This window comes from Nyctereutes procyonoides, unplaced genomic scaffold, assembly GCF_905146905.1.
Source record: "Nyctereutes procyonoides isolate TBG_1078 unplaced genomic scaffold, NYPRO_anot_genome, whole genome shotgun sequence".
NCBI classification, from domain to species: Eukaryota; Metazoa; Chordata; class Mammalia; order Carnivora; family Canidae; genus Nyctereutes; species Nyctereutes procyonoides.
The window spans coordinates 18,647,375-18,663,526 of NW_026575147.1; the positions used below are offsets into that span (position 1 = coordinate 18,647,375).

Sequence of the window (16,152 nt, forward strand, 5' to 3'; positions counted from 1 at the left end):
AGATGGCGGAAGGGGGAGGGGCAAGATGGCGGAAGAGCAGGGTCCCCAAATCACCTGTCCCCACCAAGTTACCTAGATAACCTTCAAACCATCCTGAAAATCTACGAATTCGGCCTGAGATGTAAAGAGAGACCAGCTGGAATGCTACAGTGAGAAGAGTTCGCGCTTCTATCAAGGTAGGAAGACGGGGAAAAAGAAATAAAGGAACAAAAGGCCTCCGAGGGGGAGGGGCCCCGCGAGGAGCCGGGCTGAGGCCGGGGCGAGTGTCCCCAGGACAGGAGAGCCCCGTCCCGGAGGAGCAGGAGCTGCACCAACCTTCCCGGGCGGGCGGGCGGAAAGGGGCTCGCAGGGAGTTGGAGCAGGACCCAGGAGGGCGGGGATGCCCTCGGGCTCCCGGGGACACTAACAGACACCTGCGCCCCGGGAGAGTGCGCCGAGCTCCCTAAGGGCTGCAGCGCGCACGGCGGGACCGACCGGAGCAGCTCGGAGGGGCTCGGGAGCGGCTCCAGGGAGGGGGCTGCGGGGCGGGAGCGCGAATCCAACAGCGCAGGCCCCGGAGCACAGGGCGCCGGGACACAGCCCAGGATCCGGCCTCCCCCTGGGACAGGCAGAGGCCGGGAGGGCCCAGGACAGCAAGGACGCTCCTGCCCCGAGCTGAGCAGATCAGCGGCCCCGCCCCGGAGCCTCCAGGCCCTGCGGACGGAGAGCGAGAGCCCCGAGCCCCGTAGTTCCTGCGGAGGTTGAATCCAGGCTTCCAGAGTTGCCATAGCAACTGCTGCTGTTCCTCCCTGGGTCCCACGGGGTAAACAACCCCCGCTGAGCCCTGCAGCAGGCAGGGGCAGAGCAGCTCCCCCAAGTGCTAACACCTGAAAATCAGCACAGCAGGCCCCTCCCCCAGAAGACCAGCTGGACGGACCAGTGATACTCCCCCGTGTTCCAATACAACTTGTTTTTGGCCACTCTGCACTGAGCAAAATGACTAGAAGGAAAACCTCACTTCAAAAGAAAGAATCAGAAACAGCCCTCTCTCCCACAGAGTTACAAAATCTGGATTACACTTCAATGTCAGAAAGCCAATTCAGAAGCACCATTATACAGCTACTGGTGGCTCTAGAAAAAAGCATTAAGGCCTCACGAGACTTCATGACTGCAGAATTTAGATCCAATCAGGCAGAAATTAAAAATCAATTGAATGAGATGCAATCCAAACTAGAAGTCCTAACGACCAGGGTTAACGAGGTGGAAGAACGAGTGAGTGACATAGAAGACAAGTTAATGGCAAAGAGGGAAACTGAGGAAAAAAGAGATAAACAATTAAAGAACCATGAAGACAGATTAAGGCAAATGAACGACACTCTAAGGAAGAAAAACCTACATTTAATTGGGGTTCCCGAGGGCGCCGAAAGGGACAGAGGGCCAGAATATGTATTTGAACAAATCCTAGCTGAAAACTTTCCCAATCTGGGAAGGGAAACAGGCATTCAGATCCAGGAAATAGAGAGATCCCCCCCTAAAATCAATAAAAACCGTTCAACACCTCGACATTTAATAGTGAAGCTTGCAAATTCCAAAGATAAAGAGAAGATCCTTAAAGCAGCAAGAGACAAGAAGTCCCTGACTTTCATGGGGAGGAATATTAGGGTAACAGCAGACCTATCCACAGAGACGTGGCAGGCCAGAAAGGGCTGGCAGGATATATTCAGGGTCCTAAATGAGAAGAACATGCAACCAAGAATACTTTATCCAGCAAGGCTCTCATTCAAAATGGAAGGAGAGATAAAGAGCTTCCAAGACAGGCAGGAACTGAAAGAATATGTGACCTCCAAACCAGCTCTGCAAGAAATTTTAAGGGGGACTCTTAAAACTCCCCTTTAAGAAGAAGTTCAAGTAACTCTGAACGTGAATGGGCTTAATGACCCCATCAAAAGGCGCAGAGTTTCAGACTGGATAAAAAAACAGGACCCATCTATTTGCTGTCTACAAGAGACTCATTTTAGACAGAAGGACACCTACAACCTGAAAATAAAAGGTTGGAGAACCATTTACCATTCAAATGGTTCTCAAAATATACCCTAAAAACTACAGAACACTTCTGAAAGAAATTGAGGAAGACACAAAGAGATGGAAAAATATTCCATGCTCATGGATTGGCAGAATTAATATTGTGAAAATGTCAATGTTACCCAGGGCAATTTACACGTATAATGCAATCCCTATCAAAATACCATGGACTTTCTTCAGAGACTTAGAACAAATTATTTTAAGATTTGTGTGGAATCAGAAAAGACCCCAAACAGCCAGGGGAATTTTAAAAAAAGAAAACCATATCTGGGGGCATCACAATGCCAGATTTCAGGTTGTACTACAAAGCTGTGTTCATCAAGACAGTGTGGTACTGGCACAAAAACAGACATATAGATCAATGGAACAGAACAGAGAACCCAGAAGTGGACCCTGAACTTTATGCTCAACTAATATACGATAAAGGAGGAAAGACGATCCACTGGAAGAAAGACAGTCTCTTCAATAAATGGTGCTGGGAAAATTGGACATCCACATGCAGAAGAATGAAACTGGACCACTCTCATGCACCATACACAAAGATAAACTCAAAATGGATGAAAGATCTAAATGTGAGACAAGATTCCATCAAAATCCCAGAGAAGAACTCAGGCAACACCCTTTTTGAACTTGGCCACAGTAACCGGAGAAGGACAAACAGTGTATGTTCTCATTCATTTGGGGAATATGAATAATAGCGAAAGGGAATATAAGGGAAGGGAGAAGAAATGTGTGAGAAATATCAGAAAGGGAGACAGAACATAAAGACTTCTAACTCTGGGAAATGAACTAGGGGTGGTGGAGGGGGAGGAGGGTGGGGGGTGGGGGTGAATGGGTGACGGGCACTGAGGGGTACACTTGACGGGATGAGCACTGGGTGTTATTCTGTATGTTGGTAAATTGAACACCAATAAAAATTAATTCATAAAAAAAAAAAAAAGAATGGCTTCCTGGAAAAATGACCTTCTTAAGACCTGAAGGACTAGTCAAAGTCAAGTGAGGTAGGACAGGATCAGGAAGGCTTCAAACAATTAAAAACAGAGAAACAACCCCTTCAGAGCTGGCCTGATCTATTGGAGAGGAGATGAGAAAGTGGTTGACCAGGAGCCCTGAAGTTCTAGTCAGAGCAGAGTAGGGATGGCCCACGGAGAAAGGACTCCTGTGGCCGGGTCCACTTTCTCCCACCTGAAGCAGCTTCCATTTCCATCCCTCCTGCCCGTCCTTTTGCCCCACTTCTGGAGCAAGGTCCTGGGCCACAGAAGAAAGGACAAGTGTAAAAACCACCAGCTGGGCCTTTGGCACCCAGTTCCTATGGGGAAGGCTCCTGCCAATGTCATCAATCCCTCCTAGCTTAAACATTTTCTTTTATAGGTGAATAAGATTGGAGGCCAGAGCGCCAGGTGCAAGGCAGACGCCCAAAAGCAGAAGGCTGGACTCTGCTGGTTATACTACCTACAGGGTGAGCCTTGTGTGTGGCTCATCACAGTTCCCTACCAGGAAATCAGAGAATAAACTGTCTGTGCCTTCCCTCCTGGATGGACAGGAACAGATGACCATGTAGGGAATGGATGGTAGGGTGGAGGAGAGAGAGCAAAGTGTTCCAGGCTCCCTAGAAGCCACAACATGGTGATTCCAGAGCCATCTCTGACCTTCGTGCCCACAGAGACATAGAGTATAAACTGGGCAGAAAGGCTCCCGCTGCCTGACAACCTGGCCATTGCAGATAGTATTCTTAGCAGAGCCTCCCAGCCATGCCACCAGAGGTACCAACAACTAAGCAGTCAAAGAAACAAACAAACAGACACTGTTTCAAGTGATCTCTGGCCAAGGGCCCAGAGCCCTCCCCACTGCATCTCCAGGGAAGAGAAAAGTAGAACTACAATTCTGTGGTCATTGGCCACCACCCCTGGCAGAGCTTAGCAGCTCTCATAGCATGACCCTTCACCAGGAAAACACCACTTTGGGAAGAAATGGGGAAGGATAGTGGGGGGGGGTGACTGGGCATCACCAGAGGAGGGGGGGGGCTTCCTCATGTGCAGGTACCTGGGATCCCTGAACCTTTACTTCTCTTTCTGCTTAGCATCTGACCTACATGTATCAGTTCCATTTTCCATCTCAAATCTACATCTATCCCCAAACTCACCTCTAGATCCTTCTCAATGTTCAGTTTCATAGGGTTAAAAAATTGAAAAACACCAAAGCCCTCTGAAATTTGGGGGTAATGATGGAGAAACCTTAACCATATCCTACAAAATCTGCAACAAGTCCTTATAATCAAAATAAAAACCATTCAATGCTGTGTTTTCATCAAAAGAGGAGACCGTCTGCCATCAGCATATACATGCTCGTGTCTAAGGCACCCTCCCCTAAAATTCAGCAATCTTACACTCTGGGTGTAGCCACAGGATCATAATCTCTTTCTCTGAAGATCTGTAAGGATAGAAATGAACCTTGCTAGCCAGACTAGTCTCATGTTTAGGCAAGGGGGAAGGGATAACATTTTCCTAGGTCTCAACAGAGACACACAGGAAAGACAGCTCTATTTCTTGGCAAAACCCCAAGTTGTTTATTTGTTTGGTGAAAGTTTTCAAACAGCCAGACAGCAATCACTCAGATCTGAACTTATGTGTTTGAAGCCTGGGATGCTGGCTGGGAAACAGCTGCCACTCTGAAGCCCCTGCCCCCTCCTGCCACCACATCAGCCCCTCCCCCAATGCAGCCCATGAAGGATTAATGACAGTGCCCACCCCACACTGATGAGATATTTAACACCTTCAACCACAGCAACAGAGAAAAGCAGACCAAAACCCCAAAAGCCGGGCCCTCCCATGGAGCCCTTAGGTCCCTGAAACTATTTCCTTTGACATCTTGCCAAGTGACAATTCAACTAGGATCCCAACGCCTGCGCTCTGGTCCAGCTCTAGACCTGGTCCGTCTGGTGTTACGCTGGCCCCTAAGTCAGGGCTGGAACCCTTGACTTTAGCAAGACTATCACTGCTTTGTGACAAAGATGCCTGGGACTCTGGAACACAGGGCCTCATGGGAAATATCTTTGTATTTAAGGATACTCATTCCTGTTTCCTCACCCCCAACCCCATCTTCTGCTTCCTGAGAAAATCCAGATTGGACCCCTATGGTGGACAGGTATTTAACTAGTGAAGGTATAAGGATTTCTATAATACCATATGAGCAATCATCCAATGCTGGAATCCATTAAATCTTCAGCAGCCTTTATCCCCAGTTCGGATAGCCAAAATAAAATACTGGAAATAAAAGAAAGCTCTAGCCACTGCTGAGCTCTGGGAGGAAAGTCGATTCTTGGCAACAAAGTTGCTTGTCTGTGGGAAAGAGAACAAAGTGCTGGCTGGTGGACAACAAAGACTCAGAGCTGAGAGCCAGAGATTTTTTTTTTTAAGATTTTATTGATTTATTTGAGAGAGAGAAAGAGAGAAAGCATGAGCAGGGGGAGAGGCAGAGGAAGGAACAGACTCCTTGCTGAACAGGGAGACTGACCAGCAGCTGGATTCCAGAACCCTGAGATCACGACTTGAGCAGAAGGCAGATGCTTCACTGACTGAGCCACCCAGGCATCACTGCCCCCCCAAGATGTTTTTAATCAATCTTAATTATTCATCATACCTTTAGACTCCACCTTCTTCCAAAGGAATTAGATTATTGCTACCAGGAAAGAGAATAACATGCCACCGTCAAGAAGGAAAGTACTGCACACTTTAGAAGTTGGGAAGGCAGGACAATGACAACAGAGGTGCCAGAGACCTGTGGATGTGACCAGAGAAGAAAGAATTGAAGAATTCTTCAATTCTTCAAGAAAGAATTGAACTGGGCTATTTTCCACAGGAAAGAAATAGCTGATGAGACTCAGGGAGCTCAAGGCAAGCCAAGGTTTCTCAGCTCCCAGGCAGCCACCAACCTGTGCCGGTCTGGCCCCGAGTCAGCCAGCACCCAGCAGCCTGCACACAGGACAGAAGTCTGAGCCAGGAGCTGTTCCTGAAGGGAGCATGATCAACATAACAAGACCCAAAAAGCCAGGAGAGTTCAATTCAGTTGGCCACCACCGAGAAGTCATCTCATTGTCCCCTCTGTTTGCGTGCATGGGGCTGGTGGCTGTGGGACTCTCCTTAGCAGAACTAGCCGGGAAAGCAGGGAGACTCCATTCAATTGATTCCAATGTCACTGGGACTTGTAGTAAAGTATGCCTGCCCTGACACCTTGCACATCAAAAAGTTCTCTGTTCTACCAAAAAAAAAAAAAAAAAAAAAAAAAAAAAAAACCTCAAATAATCTGATTTTTAAAAATGGGTAGAGAACCTGAACAAACATTTTTCCAAAGAAGACATTCAGATGGCCAAAGAAAACTGCTCAACATCACTAATCAGGGAAATGCAAATCAAAACCAGAAGAGGTATCCTGTTACACCTGTCAGAATAGCCAGTTTTATAGATATATTATATATATATATTATATATGTATATATATATTACTCAGCCATAAAAAAGAATGGGATCTTGCCATTAGCCACAACATGAATGGACCTAGAGGGTATAATGCTAAGGGAAATAAGTAAAAGAAAGACAAATACCATAACATTTTCCATTATAGTGAAATCTAAAAAATGAACAAAGAAGAAACAGCCCATAAATACAGAGAACAAATGGATAGTTGCCAGATGGAAGGGTGTGGGAGGATTGGCAAAAGGGGTGAAGGGGAGTGGGAGATACAGGCTTACAGTTATGAAATGAGCAAGTCATGGGGATGAAAGATACAGCACATGGGGCACCAGGTGGCTCAGTTGGTTGTGTGTCTGCCTTTGGCTCAGGTCATGACACCAGGGTCCTGTGTTCCAGCCCCATATTAGACTCCTTGCTCACTGGGGAGCCTTCTTCTCCCTCTTCCTCTGCGTGCCATTCCCCCTGCTTGTTCTCTCTCTCTCTCTCTCTCTCTCTCTCTCTCTCTCTCTCTTTCTGTCAAATAAATAAAATTTTATAAAAAAAAAAGGTACAGCACAGAGAATATAGTCAATAGTATTGTAATAGCACTGTGTAGTGACAATTGAGCACAGCATAACATATAAAGTTGTCGAATCACTATGTCGTACACCTGAAACTAGTATAACACTGTGTCAACTATACCCCAATAAAAATAAATAAGAAAATTCTCCATCCCATGATAATGGTTATAAGTGGAGATTTCTAATAAAAACTATCATAAAGGGATGCCTAAAAGGGATGCCTGGGTGGCTCAGTAGATTGAGTAACTCACTCTTGATCCCAGCACAAATCTTGATCTCAGGGTCATGAGTTCAAGCCCTGTGCTGAGCTACATATTGGGCATGGGGCCTACTTAAAAAAAAAAAAAAACTATCTTAGGCATGAGTACTCATAAGTCTACCCACTGTAGGAAACAGGGGTGGGAGTGAAGGAATTTAAAGCCACTTAACTCATCAAAAATCTATGATCTAACAATATTTGAGAGTCTCAAGGTCAGTGGGAGCCTGACAAAAACACAAAGAGTTTCCCAATACAAAAGTGAACATTTCCCAATACAAAAGTCTCTGAAACATTCCCTACTCCAAAACAGAGTTATTTTATTTGTCTAACACCTGTGAGCTTCCAGGTATTATTTGGTAAAGGAATCCTGAAGTTGCTAAAGATCAGATACAACACAAGTCAGTAGAGATCAAATTCTTCTGAGGAAGGAAAAGAAAGGACAGCTCCTAGAAAAGTAAAGTAAAGCAAGAATTATAGGATCTTCATTTATCTCCTCAATCCTGGGAGTTGTCCATTCATGCCCAAAGGCACCATCTGGTTTTATCTGAGTGAACAGAAATACTTAGCTGAAACAGTATAAATCTATAGGCCTTCAAGTGATGCCTGCAATAATAAATCACTTTGCTATTTGAAAACTCACTATGTGTCAGGCATGGTACAGAATCTCACTGAACCCTCACGTTCACCTTAGAGATTTTATTTTTCAATTCCCAATGACCCCCAGAGATTTGTAAAAATAAATGCTTATGCCTCACCTCAGATCTACAGACTCAACCTCCCTGCTTGAAACCTGAACATGCCCATTTTGAGAAACCACCCCCTCCACTAGCTTAAGACATTTGTGCTTAAAACCACCCCTTTCTGCTCCTAACTGCTGTTTTCTCTCCTCAGTCTTGGGATAATACCTTCATTGGGTCAGAGAAGAATGTCAAGGTTGGGTGAACTATTAACAGCTACCGTAAGCTCACCTTTACTCAACATGAGAAACCAAGGGGGCAGCTCAGTTAGGAGAGGCCCTTGCCACACTATGCAGTCCTTGGGATCCAGCTCTGATTATAGCCAATGCCCTGGCCAGCAGTATAGAGGGTATGGTGACCTTAAGTCTGTGCCTTGCGCCTCCCTTCCCAAGTCCCAGTTCTGAGCCAAACAGAATCAAGCAGATGAAAAAAACCTTGAACAGGTTCCATGTGTTCTTTATTCTAGGAATTACATCTGTGGGGCCACTCCCCATCCCCTAAATCTAACCACCTTAAAAGCAGAGGCCATGCCTCCTCCCCCATCACCCTGTGGGTAGAGTTTCAAGTTCCATTCATATCTGAGGCTCTACCGGTCATCCTGTGAGCTCCTAAGGAAAAGTGGCACCTGCCAGCTCTACCTCATGGTTTCTTGTTCCCTGCCAACCTCTTCCTCCCCTTAGCTTCTTCAGTTAACATACTGGACTGGGTAAAGTCTATCTAGGATCATGAACAAAGGTCTTTCAACTTTCTCTTGAACATCAAGACCTATGACTCCAAACCTGATTTCATTTGTCCATGCCACCTTGGATTGGCTCACATTCAAATGCAAAACACTCTTAAGTGGTTGATGGAAGTCCCTCTATTCTCAAGGGACTTTATAGTTGAATAGAGGTGAAGGAAAAGTTTTAGTACAAAAATAGCTACCAGTATGAACAGAGGATAAATATCATAAGACTTCCAACATGGAACAAATTCAAAAAAGCTTCACGGATTAGGGAGGACTTGATGTAGACCTTGACAACAGATAGGCAGGATTTCAGTATGTATGCAAATAGGAAGAAACATTCTAAACAGAGAATGTGAACATCAGGTATGGAAGTGGGAACGCTTTTGTGTATGATCAAAGAAGAGTTAAAAACTCAACATGACTGAAAGCCAACTTTCTGTCATGGTGACACATTAGACTGTAAAGGCCTTGAATGCCAGTCCAAGGATCTGGCCTTCGTTTGGTGGTCAGCAGACTCCACTCAAGGCTTATGAGCAGAGGAATGACAGGACCAGAGATGGGCTCCAAGAATAGCAGGTGGGATGAACTGGAGCAAAGGTGCACTGTAGGAAGTCCAGGTAAGAGACTTGTAATAACCCTCCTCACACGCAGCAAGGCCTGGACCAGGATGGCAGCTGTGAGAGTAGAGTGGAGGTGACAGTGGCGGAAGAACTACAGTGAGGGTGGATTGTATCAACTCTTCAATCCCGTTCCCTCAGATTTCTCCATGACAGGTGGCCACAGACAGGACAGTTTTTATAACACAAATGTCCAAAACACTTAGGTGACCAGTGAGCAGGACATACAACAGATTTGCGGCCCCCGGCAGTGTCAGGGGTCCCTGGTCCTCTCCCTAACATAGGCTCCCTTTACTCACATGCTGCTTGCTTGTGGCCTCTCCTTCATCAGGAAGGGGCCTCTGCAGCACTCGGTGGCACATGCACAGTAAAGTCTGCTGACGCCACAGCTCTATTTGAACAGAGTTCTGAGTTTCTGTTCAAAATTATTTCTGTGTTTCTGGCTCTTCTCCGTTCTGAGCTACAAGGATACTACAGCCCTGGAGCCATCTTCTCATTCTGTCACTGCTCCATAAAGGCCATTTGTTACTTAGATTTGCTGCCTTACCTCAGTGTTTCCTGCTGATCCACTCTGACGTCTTTCCTATTTTCAACCCTAGACTCCCCTTCTGTATGGACTGAACTATGTCCCTTCCAAAATTCTTAAAGTTGAAATCTTAACCCTTGAGGTGACTATATTTGGAGATTGGGCTTTAACAAAGAGATAATGAAGGGTAAGTAAGGTCACAGGTTGGGGAAATAATCTAGTAATCCTTATAAAATGACGAGACACCAGGAGTACATGCACCCAGGAAAGGCCATGTGGGCGCATGGCAAGAAGGTGGCCATCTGCAAGCCAAGGAGAGAGGCCTCAGTCTTCTGCCTGCCAACATCTTAATCCTGGACTTCCAGCCTCTAGAACTGTAAAGAAATAAATTTCTGCTGCTTACGCACACACACGTTCCACCATCCAATCTATGGTATTCTTGTTATAGCTGCACAGAGACTAATGCGTCTTCCACTTGGGCTGGGTGTTGCACAGAGAAGGGGTCAGAAAACCAAGCTCACGCCTTGGTGACTAATGGAAAAGTGAGACCATTAAAACATGGTGTCACCATGACAAATGCAACAGCCACATTTGAGATGGGCTTAAATCAGAGGACTTGCAGAACATCCTGCAGGTAGATAGGAGTGTGGCTGGAGCTCAGGGACAATGGATTGGGTGTGCATCACAGAGTTAGGTGAAACCCACCCCCCAAGTAGGAACATGGAAAGATGGGGGCCCAGGATAAGGCCTGGAGTAACCCTATATCTAGGCAACCAGAAGAGGAAGCAGAGAAGGAATAATCAGAAGGCCAAGGTTTTATGGCGTAGTCAAACTAAAAGAATAATTTCAAGATTGATTCGCAAGGCAAAAATGACGTCATTACAAAGTAAAGAGAATGAAAACTGAATACGTCACTAAGCTTAGAACATGGAAGTCCAGGACGGAGAAGGCTCGAGAAGCTAGTAATAGAGGCAATGAATCTAGACACATCTCAAAACAGATGACAGAGAGAATCGGGATAGCAGCTTGAGGGGAAAGCAGGGCTGATGGTTTTATTCTCACGGTGAAGAAAATGAGCAGCATGTTGATGTATCAGGGAGGATACGAGGAGCATAGGAAATGGGTTTCACCCCGATGGGATGGAATATTTCCACTGAAATGGAAATGGGGCAGAAGTTTTTTAAAAAATGAGATAAAGAAAAAAAATGAGATAAAGAAAAAAAATGAGATAAAGAGGAAAATAAAGTCACTTACCTCAGCTTCAATTCTTCCCGCAGAGTAACTGACACAAACCAGGACACAAACCATATCTGAGGATATGGACCCAAATGTCCAATGGGCTCAAACTGACAAATCGCTGAGGGTGCCCAAGAGAGGCCTGTGGATTTGCTGCTATTAGCACCAAAAGACAGCTGCTGGGAGGTAATAGGAACTTGGAATGCCGGATCTCCAATTTCTCAAGAGAATCTAGAAATCCAGCTTTATGCAAAATGTCACCACTGTAAAAAGCTGACAGCTATTTCAATTTTTTTTCAATTTTTTTTCTATTTCAAATCTTTAAGAAACTCCATGTAAACTCAACAGAATTGAGACCCTGAGCTGGCAGTTTATAACCACTGGCCAAAAGGATTTCCAATAGCCACAGCATTGTTCCACTACAATGAGTCAACAAATCGAATCCATTTTTCTAAGAAACAGCCTAGGGTGATTTTTTTTTCCCCATTAGATATATAGGTAGATCTCATTAATGGATAACAGACCAATCAGGATGGCTTCTCAGGGCTTTTCTCACCACAGTGTCCGCCAAGAATAGAAGGAGAAAGTAGTAACTTTTATCCTAATTTCGGGTTTGACATGTTTAAAAAATGGAAGGATCAGAGATGAGGATTTCTATACATACGATGAGCACAGAGCTGGAATGTTAGACCAACATGAGTTGGCAGGTATGAGAAGACAGAAGGTAGGGCTGGAGAGATAAAGTGTGTTAGGGACTGGCTCAGCAGGATGAATGGGGAGAAGGAAGAGACTGAAGGAGTAGTTTCAAAAATTAGGGGGGTCACCTTAAAAGTCATCTTAAAAGATCTATAGAACAGAGTAATTTCTAGTCATGAAAAATCTAAAAGAAATGTCTAAGTGTGTAGCTGCTGTGAAGGGAATCAGTATTTTTATTCCATTGTCCCACAATCATTTGAGTCTGGGTAAAGGACATCACTAAGAACAAGCGTTTTAGAGATAACCCAGTTTGTAATCCCAGCATCACCACTGACTAGCTGTGAGAACATGGGTGACTTCCTTAACCTTGAGCTGAAGACAGAAGTACACCTGGAAGAGGAAATGCATATGGACACAGTGAAGGTTACTTAAGATTGACTATGTAAAGCATCTAAGCACAGTATCTGAGGCAGAGAAGTCAACACATGTGCATCGTCTTCCTGTCCTCTGGTGGGAGCCCCGATGCCATGGGAACCCCTCTTTCTGTGAGAACACTTGAGCAGTGTTTCCAGTTTTCTCTCTGAAGCAGACTGGAAGGGATGGGCTGGGGATCCCCAGGCACCTTGATCATCAGGCCAGCAATTCTCTACCTGCTGCTTGCAGTCTACCCGTATAAAGTTAGCATTAGCTGTCAGAAAAGTCAGGGCTGCAGATCTTGTTCCTCATGAAACAAAACTCATATAATGAATTCAGATTTCTCTGAACCCAGAAGTATCATGTAAGCCTGAAAGCCAGGAATTGCAAAAATAGAACCAAATACCATATATCAAGGAAGTATAAGTTTCTTGGGAGCTTTTACAAAACTTCAAGACTAAGTGGGTCAGGAGGTGCCACCCCTGGAAGCAGCTGAGCTCTAACTGATGTGTGTACCAGGTAACCAGCACAGGGACCAACGAACAGAAAGGTAGAGCAGATAGAATGAGGAAAGCGTGTCCTTACATACGGAGAGCTGCTCCAGGGATGGACCATGGTAGCCAAGGAGTAAGTAGCGAACAGGCTCATTTGCCAAGCAGCATCATTGAATTTCCAAAAGATTAAAGAAAGGGTATGGAAAAAATGCATTCTGTTTGGAGGCAGAAAAACAGAAGGGTGCTGTCAGTGACAGACAACCAGGTACAATGACTTCATCAGGAAAGGGGTCCCAGGGACTGTCTTCCATCTAGGATGCAGCAGGATTATTCTACAAACATGGTACTCAACTGCTAGTCACGAACACTATGGATCCAGCACCATCTTATCTAATAGTTGGGAAACAATGGTGCAGTTAAGTACCAGACCACAAAGAAAACAGTCTCTCCTCAAAAGGCACTTACGTAACCAACACTCAAGCCATGAAAAACTACACAGCAAAAACTTAGCAAGACAGCAGGTAAATAATGTTTAACCCTAGTCATTGTAACTGTGGATGGATATTTGACTGTATAACTAGGATGTACCATAGAGGAAATTATTTCCGTTTCATCAAGGCATGAGAGGAAGATAGGGTGGGAGCCCAGGGTAACATTCAACCTGGATGGTATTCACTTGGCACTGAACTCCTTGCTGGTCTATAAAACCCTTGGAACTTCAGCAAGGGGAAGGCAACATTCCCAGGAAGTTTGGCTGGGCAAATCGGCACATTGTGCCCTCACAGAGAATGCTGTTCCTCCACTACTGGTGTGCATCTGTGTAATTAGACAAGCAAAACACTAGACTTCTGTCAGAAAAACACAGTTGGTATAGACTACGAGAGATTAAGTCAGCACCTGTGAATGGGCCAAGAATCCCTGCTAGCCGTCGGCCGTGACCAAGGGCCTCCTTGTGCCCTCCTCTTGCCCTGGGCCGGCATGTGCACCTTCTTTCAGGGCCAGCCTCAGAGCCTCAGACATGCAGTTGCTTCAGACAGCGTAAGAGGAAACCCATTGTGTCGCAGCTGGTATTGACAGATGTCTCCAGCAAGGAAGAGATAAAGGCCATTCAATTTCATCTTTCTTCAAAAACATTTCACCTAGATCCTATGTCTTTGCTGCAGATAATACATTTAAGGCCACCTGGATTCCTTCTTGGAGAAGCAAGACTTATGGAAACTCAAACACTCAAGTGTGTTCATTTTAAAGAATTACTGTCAAAAACAGAAGGATAAGTGGGGCCCTAAAATATGTATTTGCTAACTTTACTTTCCCATTGTCACAATTACCATTTGGTCTTAGCCAGTAAGAGATTTCACATGTGGGAAATTAATGAAGTGCATTCCATTGAGCATTATGTGGAAAAGAATGATCCCAGGCCCAGTGAGTAATTCTTATTTCTCGTTTATGATAAGGAATGAATCTGCTTATTTCAAAGTTCATTTGGCCTGCCAGCGCTAAATACTACCCCCAACCCCCAGGCATCATGAATGATACTTTTTTCTATATGGCAGGACTCTGGGCTGGAGGTCAAGGTCTTTCACACTTGACTTACTTACCTAAGAGTTCTGCAAGCTGGGAGAGAGACAGAGTCAATATTTTGTAGGAACAAAGATGCCCTCAGAGAGGATACCCTTTTGCTGCTGGTAAAGCTGAAAAAAACCTGAAAATAGCCAAACCGTCCTGAGGATTGGCTGGAACAGAGCTATCCCCTCAAACTGGCATCTTGTTCTACAAGACCTCTTGACCTTGCATTTCTACACATTCATTGTTTACGTATGTTAGGGAGTCCTCCCGCCTCCAGGCTCTCCTACTCACTGCCTTGAGATCTTGCCGTCATCATGTCAGGTTCTAAAACAATCATTCAAGGGGCACCTGGGTGGCTCATTCAAGTGTCTGACTCTTGATCTGGGCTCATGATCTCAGGGTTGTGACATCCAGCCCCATGTTGGGCTCTGTGCTGAGCATGGAGCCTGCTTAAGATTCTCTCCTCCTCCTCTGCTCTCTCTCTCTCAAAAAAAAAATAAAATAAAATAAAATAAAATAATAATAATAATAAATAAAAACAAAACAATCATTCAAAAAGCAGAATCCAGACTCCCTGCTCAGGCTATGAGCCTCAGCATAATCCAGCCCTCCCTACCTCATTTCCCTAGGCTCCTCAGCAGACACCCAAATGGCCTATTCATAGTCACCCACACCCAGCCTACCCTTGGCTCATGCCACCTGCTCTGCCTGGAGTACCTTCCTCACTCTGATTACTTATTCATAGTAGCTCCTAAGTAAACATTCTTTCCAAGTGATGAATTTAAAACCTACCCATTTTCAAGGCTCAGTCCAAATGTTAAGTTAAACACAAATCCTTTCCTGACCACCATAGTCTGAAGGCATCACTCCATTGTCTGAATTTCAAGTTATCATTTCTATAATCAACAAGTTATATTTTGTTCCTACCATGGGGCAGATACCAAGGCCCTAACCAGACAAGACACTGTCCTGCCCTCACAGAGCCCAGGAGTGCAGTGGGGAAAGTTATAAACATAATTACCCAACAGTGGCATGAGTGCTGGAATATTTAAAAGAAAATGTCTTACTATTGTTATACATATTTACTGAGCTCCTACCAAGTGCCAATCACCAGTCTAAGGTGCCTTTCATGAGCTTACATTTAATCCTAATGGTCCATTCCACAAGTTAAAAAAAAAATTCTGCAAAGTTCAGTTGATTTCCCATAGCTATCTGGATAAGCCCCAGAGCCTAGATTCAAACCCACTTGAGTCTGGGTTCCTTCCACCATCTCCCCAGCCTCCCAACCATGAGGTATATGCTGTGTTAGGAGACACAAGTAGTTAGACTAGAAGGACCGAAGACACCCTAGGTAAAAAGAACAGCACAGGTGTGTTCAGGAATGGTGAGTGGTTCAGAAAGCCAGAGAATAGGTATATGTGGAAAGGAAGCAGGTCAGCTTAGACTGGGAAGCACTGTAGGCTCATTCCTACAGATTATGGAAGAGCTTCAGTGTTTGTGTCACGTGAGGCTTAGAGCCTCAGAAGCTGGAGGCCATCTCAGACCAAGAGCAAACTGCATAGCTGCCATCAAGCCACCTAGCGGTTATCCTTCCTATTTATCACAACTCCTTGCCACTGCCTGGGCTCCTTCCTTCCTGGGGTTATGCTTATTGCAAAGTTGTCTGAAGATCATCAGAACACTAGCACCTATGGTGTGCAAGGCCCTACGTGCCTTCTCCCATCTAGTCCTCCCAACACTACAATGAGGTACTATTGTGCCCATCTGATGGGGGAGGACAAAGAGTCTCAG

The 16,152-nt window shown here is 45.2% G+C and overlaps 1 protein-coding gene across 2 annotated transcripts in view; it reads right to left on the minus strand.

Moving 5' to 3' along the window:
• The window catches only part of PDZK1 (PDZ domain containing 1), a 57,253-nt gene that overhangs the window by 23,349 nt on the left and 17,752 nt on the right, over window positions 1–16,152 (minus strand). The gene's annotated exons all lie outside the window — the stretch shown is intronic.